The sequence below is a fragment of the Dioscorea cayenensis genome, chromosome 2 (assembly GCF_009730915.1).
Source record: "Dioscorea cayenensis subsp. rotundata cultivar TDr96_F1 chromosome 2, TDr96_F1_v2_PseudoChromosome.rev07_lg8_w22 25.fasta, whole genome shotgun sequence".
NCBI lineage: Eukaryota > Viridiplantae > Streptophyta > Magnoliopsida > Dioscoreales > Dioscoreaceae > Dioscorea > Dioscorea cayenensis.
The window spans coordinates 16,206,252-16,213,552 of record NC_052472.1 but is presented as its reverse complement, the minus strand read 5'-3'; positions in this window follow the sequence as shown (position 1 = coordinate 16,213,552).

The window sequence follows — 7,301 nt, the reverse complement described above, 5'->3', positions numbered from 1 at the left end:
AAGTTTCTATGTGTTAGCAATGGCCGTTCTAAGCCTCCTTATGCTCACCACGGCAGCACCACGGGCGTGGTAAGGTCGTGCCAGTCCTTTGGAAAATCCAGACATATAGCAAGCTATGTGGAACGGCCATGACTAATCTCCAGTGCTTGACCATGGGCATTGTGAACCCGTGATAGACTCAACCAACTTTTCTAGAAAAGTTAACTCTCTGTCTGTGCATCACAATGGGTGTATAATAGTTGTATGATTGCTTCCCCGCAAGTATATGGGATCACCAAGTAATACCCTATGTGTGACACAGGGGTCGTATTCCACGGGGCCAAGGAAATATTATGACTCACTCTTCATCTATTATCTAGCCTACAATTCTTATTAAGAAGAACAAATAAAATAAAATAAACTAACTAATCTATGGCCGGGTAACTAGCACACGGGTGTAAACAAACAAGGGAGTATCAAGCATGAGAAGGGAGTGTTTCGATGAGGAATCCACCTAGGGTTGTCATTAAGGTCCAAACTAGGATAGTTTAAAGTGTATTAACGGCATTTAAGAACAAAAGATCTCTTAGATAGGTTAACCCCAATTTCTCGGCTGCTAACCCCTAATCCCATATGACTGTTAATCGAAATCTCTTCTTGATCAACCCACCTATGATTGTAAAGAGTTCAAGGAAATCTCTAATATGAGTAAACCTACTATCCTTCGGCTTAAACCTAGCAATGGGGGCTACCAATACCCGATCTTTAGGTGTGTCGGCACAAGAATCCCCTTTCAATCTCTCCTATATCTTGTGCACATGAGTAGGTCACATCTACGCATACAACTCATAATAGAATTACGGATTTCTCCATAAATGTAATTCTAAGCATCATAGCACGAAAGATTGAATCTCAAACAACCATGAAATTAAATGAAGAACAACAATCCAAGTTCTTACACAAGATGAACCCTAGGATTTATTCAAATCCAAACATAACAATAAGTTAATCTCTCATGATAAGGGACACTTATAAATTATACAAGGAAGACAAAAACATAAAACAAGTAATGAAAACTCCCTCTAGGTCGTTTCCCCTTGAATGGATGAAGCTTCACAAGTTTGTCGATGATCGCATTGATGTCGTATGGCTTAGGCCAACCCTTTTGCCCGAAAATTCTACCGGTGCTATGGTGTTAATCCCGGGATCAATACCGGGCTATATTGAGGCTGTATAACTTAGAACACTTTCTGGCCCAAAAATTCTCCAAGTGCTATATTGACTGCTACAGTGATTAAGTTACAGTACATCTGTTACAATACTCCTACTATAGTACTCCAACTACTGTAATATGCTACATTGAAATACGCTACGTTATTGCGAGACCTGGTTTTCTTCTTTTTTTCGCCCAAATAGTATCCTCATGTTCTCCATGGCCTCTCCGTACCCTGCGAAGCAAATAATACTCGATTAAGCATAAAACAGCATCCATTGCTACAAAAATACATGTAAAGTGTATAAAATACATGTACTAAAATACATATATTTAGACAATTATCATTGTACCACACCCATTGTTCTATAAGAAATGAAATACCGAGGACTCTCCTTGTGTAAAACGGCATGAAAAAATTCCTAGTAATAATACTATACTCCACAACAAATTTCACTCATAGAATTTAACAGAGATGAGTTAACTTCACACCATTAAATTAAGTACGACTCTTTATTCAATCAATAGATAATTAAAACTAAAACTGAAAATAAATGAACTAATGCATAAAAACTACTTGGGTTGCCTGATGTATCTGCTCTTACCTCAAGATGACTTTGGGTTAATTGGAGTAACGGGAGAGGATGTTTCTTTGTTACCGGCTTTCAAAGTTGTGGAATTTATTACCTCAATAGTCCGTTCATCTTTTGGTTCTACCTTCCTCCATGCCTACTTTGTTGTTGTGGCTTTCACATTACTCCTCCCATTGTTAATTGAAAGTTGTGGTTTTATGGGTTGTGTCAGTTCTTCCTCAAGCTTCCAATTGAAGTATTCATGAAGAGGGTTTACCATAAAGACATCCTGAACAAAATCACAAATAGAAAAATTATGTTCATGTGCAAAGTAACATTCATCATCTTGGTCTATAGAGTGCTTTATGGTGCTTGGCTGTTTGTTCACTACTTCTTCAGCTTCCATTTTCAATGTCATCTTTCCATCTCACCAATTGATAAAAGCCCTAGATGTGTTTCAATGGATAAGTGTGGTCTCTACATTCTCATCTATGCCAAGAATCACAAAGTCCACGGGGAAGACAAGTTTTTCAATGGTGATAATAGTGTGCATAAAGCAGAGTGTTGGTCTATAGTGAAGAAAGTGAATACTAGTAATAGCTCTAATTCTGAAAAAATAGCCTAAGTGATAAAAGTGTGAAAACAAGAAAACAAAAGCAATAAATATGGAAATATGGAAATAAAACTGAAGAAAAGTCAAGGGAAGAAACGATATCTGGGCATAGCATCCACTAGGGTTATGAAGTACAGGATAAAGGTTGTCTACTTATGCAATCCTATTTGAATCGAAAGGTTTCCAGAATTATACTAAACCCCAATTTCTAAGGCAAAGAGTAATTGATAGGTGCAGAGCAGATACAAGCATCTACACACTGACATTAGCACTCCATGAAACCTTACTGTGGGTTAGCGGCAATCTCCAAAGTAGATAATTTTCCCTATAGAGAGAGATTATCTCTAATCTGAATACAGAGTAGAGATGTGATTTCTCCTAAATTTCACTCCACAAGATTGCAAAGAGTACAGTGATTATTACTAACTCACTTAGAAGGATTGTAGTAGATGAAGTCTCCAAAGTACCATAACCGAAGGTGTACTCAGTATCCTCTCGAATTGCAGCATGTCTATGCTAGGTAGGAATTTCTCCTTGTCACAAAGAACATCAAATATATGAAAACTAGGGGGCTCTCACCACGGTATCAATCATTCGGTAAAAGCACACAATTATACTCAAATAGAGATAATTGCAATAAAGAAAAGAACTAAAGAATCAATGATCTAACAAATACAATTTTTTCCATACAAATACAAATAATATAACCTATATGAGTAATTACACAAATGGTAAAAATTCTATTTACAAATGATAATAATAATACAATTTTTTCCATACAAATACAAATAATATAAATTATCCATACAGATGATTCATATAAGAATTATGTCATTAAGTAACACAAATCCATCACTTGCTTCATACAAACAATACGAATTATCCAGAGAACTAAAAAATTTAACACATAGAACTCCAAAATTGAACCAATTATAGAAAGCAAGTTGTTGAGATATAGAGGAACGATATACACTAACAAGAACATTGCAAAATCTTCTTCTACAATCTCATCCATTTCAATAACGATAACCAAAATAGACCTATAAAAACATATGATAAAATCAAGGCCTAAAAGGGTTGATGAAATCAAAGGATGTAGAAAAATATTTTTTAAAATACACCAAAAAGTATGCAAGTATATAATACAATATTTATACACCTAATAAAAGTGATCAAACATTTGAGTGAGTGAAAAAGGCTTTTCTTGAACCAATCTAATGATTGTGCCCTAAACTCTAATGGAAGTAGACAAAATAAAACTTACACAAATAAACAGTTTGCCAAATAAGTTGAATACTAAAAGATGATTTGTTTATGTTAAGGTCCACTCTAACACCTTACTATTGGTACTCAATTTACCGAATTAATAAAATGACTATAACATAATAATACGTATTAAACCTTAGCATGATACTTGTTAATAGTTTTAAGAACAATGAAATTATAGCTGCAACTATTGTCATAGCATTCATTGCCGAACAATCAATCTAATTGTCTTAAAGATAATATAAAAGTAATGCAAGCCAAAATACCATGAATTTTTCAAGAAAAATGTGACTAGGGCACATAGTCCACATACACCTAATAAACAATTCTTATGGCACAAAAGTGGATCCGCAATTCCAAAGATAACAACGTCCTCATAAATTTAAATTGAAGAAGAGAGATTGGGAATATATCTGGGCAACTTTGGTTGAAGATGATGTGTTGTTATTGAGTCTGCTCCTTTTTGATTTTGTAGAGATTTTTCAAATTCTTTAAGAAAATAAATTCATCAATTACAGACATATATAATTCATCTTCATTTATGATAAGCAATTTAACTTCCTAATTGGTCGTGCATCATTGGATTGATTATGTTATGCTTAATGACCAAAACACTCTTTATCCAAGACTCATCAAGCTATAATTAATATCACAATCACTGCATCCAAAAGTTTTTTTTTAATCATCTAATTTTTTCCTAAATTTAATAATTTGAATTATATTGAATTGCTGACAAGATCCCCTTGCTTATATCCCGCAAGTGCACGGGTTTGTCGAAGTAATAATCCCGGGTGAGCGGGGTCGAATCCACAGGGAGTAGGGACTAAAGACACTTAATTCGATTCTTAGCTATGTAGAGTATCAACAATGATAAGTGTGATAATGATTCAATTCTCAACAATTAAAAGCAACAAGTAAGAGAGCAAAAGTAAGGAGGAGGCAAGGCAATCGATAAAGATGGGGTACTCGGATGATGCTTCACATAGGATAATCGCTTCAAGTGCAAGAACTCTCTATTATGCTTCCTAATCAATGCAATGGTGAGTCATGGAAATCCTTACATACATAGTCCCAAATCTAAGGTCAACTATGCCTAACTCTATTCATGTCCCGGAGGAGAGATGAAATAACCTCTCAACCTCGCACTCGAATAAAGTTGCAATGAGCTCTAGGGATTCCAAGTGATAAATCGATTCCAAATTATAGACCTAACCCTTTGGTCCAGGCGGAAGGTCCCTAGCCACAATTAAGCCCTAGATACTAATATCCCCTCAACGATTCACTCCATTGCACGTGCAACTAGGCCCCAGCGAAGGTTCATCCCTTAGACCATTCACTCTATTATGGCCGCAAAGAACTCAAGGAACGGAGGTAGAATCTATCACGTCGGAGGGGAAAGGGGACGCTCCCTGCACTCTCGACTCACCTTCTCAAACCCTCTCCAACCTAGCTTTGTCTAACGCTCGTGGTGTGTCACTCACTCACAAGGTTACCCAAAGAAGAACTCTCAACCCCTAGTGTCACTCTAGGGGAAATATAATACAATCAAGCAGTCAAGGTTGGAACTCACAATAAACATCAATTTATTGAAAGCATAATAAAGAAGTTCAATGAAACGAATACATCTAGGGTTCACAATCACCCAAGTACCCACTAGGGGTTTAGCTCTCCATGGAGCTAAAATACAATCAAAAGAAATAGAATGTAAAAGCAATAAATCCATAAAAGAAACCCCCTCGATGGTCGTGGTCGATGGTCTTGTAGAGAGTCCTCTCACTCGTCCGTCCAAGGATTCCCTCGTCCGGGTATAGGATACGCCTCAACGAAGCTCCCCTACCAACCTTCTTCCTAAGGAATGAGCGATGTCGGAGCCTTAGAACCTCTCCAAAACCTTGGCCAATACACCTCAAAAACCCCTAGCCAAGCCCTCTCAAGTTGGGGAAAAAGATGAAGAAAAGAATACCAAAATCGGGGCTGAAATCGGCTTTAAATAGGGTCGAATCGAGGCATCGCACGGGCGTATGATGTCACACCACTGGAATTTTCCACACAGGGCGTGGATAATTTCCACATGCCCGTGTGGATTCTCTCGCTTTCTCCGATTTCTACGGACGGATCTGCTTTGCACAGTGACTATGCCCGAAATACTCCTGAATTCCATACTTTCATTGGGGTAACGCAAACGGGCACATGTTTGCGTCGTGAATCACTTGCCTCTTCAATGATTTGCACGTTGCTGGATCTCTTGTTCTTATATGCATAAATCGGAATGTTTGAGTGTGACCGCCTTTTTGTGCCCCTCCAAATGAATGTGCTCACTCGAATCACGAGGAGGTTGGCACACACTCTAGGATCTCACACGTGACCTATGTCTTCGCGCTTTGAACCTTAGCAAGATCTCCTCCAAAAATAGGTGCATTATGATCCACATTGGCCTATTTCCTTCATACTCGGCCCTCACAACCCCTACCGCATAAAAGTAACATAAAAACACACATATTAATGTAAAAACCTGAGAAAAGTAATGCTCAACATAAGGAATGAACGCTTCACATTCATATCGCACAAGCACTTATCAATTTCATTAACTCTTTTAAATGTCAAAAGGCACCAAATTTTTGGTTCACTAAAATTTCACAAAGTCTCGCTGCAATAATACAATGTTTGTGTTGTACATATGTCTAAATTAATGGAAATCACCAAAACATCGAATTTATGAATATTAGGTATGCACCTATTATATCTACAATAAAAATTACAAAAATTTCATAAAAATTGAAATATATGTTATGCAAGACATGATAAATGTTACAAGAAAATAATATTTCTAAACTAAAAATTGGTGTTCTCATGTGAATGCTTATGTTTTAATATTTATTTATATATGTCATAGATTTAAAAACTTCGGGTCAGTATATATATAGATATTATCAACCAAATATAAACTTCATAAGAAAATCATATATTTGAATGCCTTTCTTGATGCTTACTTCATTGTAATATTCACAAGAATCTATTCATTTCAAGCTTTAGTGATCAACATTAACTAAATGTTTTAGTGCTACTAATAGAAGGGCTAATGTTATTTTGATTATGTAGAAACATAGTACCACATTATTATATTCCGTATGTCAATTGGTTAATCAATCTGTAGATTAATATTCATCATTTTTTTTTCAAGTTATATAACTAGTTCATTTTTCCATACATGTAATTACTAATTATGAATTTGTCAGGAAATTTAGCTCTTGAACTTGGTGATTTTTCAAACTTGAAGATATTGGAAGGCATTAATGTTGGTCTGGGAAGAAAATGTTTGTTTATATAAATTTAGGTCTTTATCTATATTAGAACAAAAAGAATAAGGAAGCAAATAAACTAGCCATAAAAGAAAACACAGATGGAATAAATTACAAACACAAGGAATAATGTTTTATGAAAATTCAAAAGAAAACAATCATGGATGACAAGAAGCAATGGAAATATATATGTCTTGAGTCTCGCACTCTTTCTCTTCCTCATATTATCATGTTGGATTATTATATCAACATGGATTTGATTTAATCAAAATAGAGATTCTCGCAAAAAAAAATATTATACAAATAAAACAGAAATTTATTTGCCTAACTTTGATTCAATCAAAACATAAATTTCACAC